At 29.8% G+C, this 282-nt stretch overlaps 1 protein-coding gene across 1 annotated transcript in view; it reads right to left on the bottom strand.

The window, feature by feature from the left end:
- Positions 1–282, bottom strand: part of LOC119582352 (AT-rich interactive domain-containing protein 4B-like) — a gene marked incomplete at its 3' end in the record, with an annotated part of 36,609 nt that overhangs the window by 30,720 nt on the left and 5,607 nt on the right.

The raw sequence follows: 282 nt of genomic DNA, 5'->3' as shown, positions 1-282 counted from the left end.
AACCTATAATATTTACACAATATCAAAAATCATTAAAAACAAATATAGGAAAAACTCCTTTTCAAGGATGGCTTTAGCATAATGTTTTGGCAAGATTTACTTAAAGGTTAGTTAAATCTAAAAGCAAAAGTATGCCAAATAAATTAACAAATACAAACAGATGAGATTTTAACACAGAATAATACTGTCATGTGTGTATGCATTTTCCCAATCATGATAGCTTTTACCACTTGCTTAGCAACAATGACCCACAAAAACATATCCAGCATGGAACTGTGATCT

This window comes from Penaeus monodon, chromosome 15 (genome assembly GCF_015228065.2).
Source record: "Penaeus monodon isolate SGIC_2016 chromosome 15, NSTDA_Pmon_1, whole genome shotgun sequence".
Taxonomy (NCBI): Eukaryota; Metazoa; Arthropoda; class Malacostraca; order Decapoda; family Penaeidae; genus Penaeus; species Penaeus monodon.
Note: the sequence above shows the minus strand (reverse complement) of the source record. Positions and strands in the feature narration are given on the sequence as shown.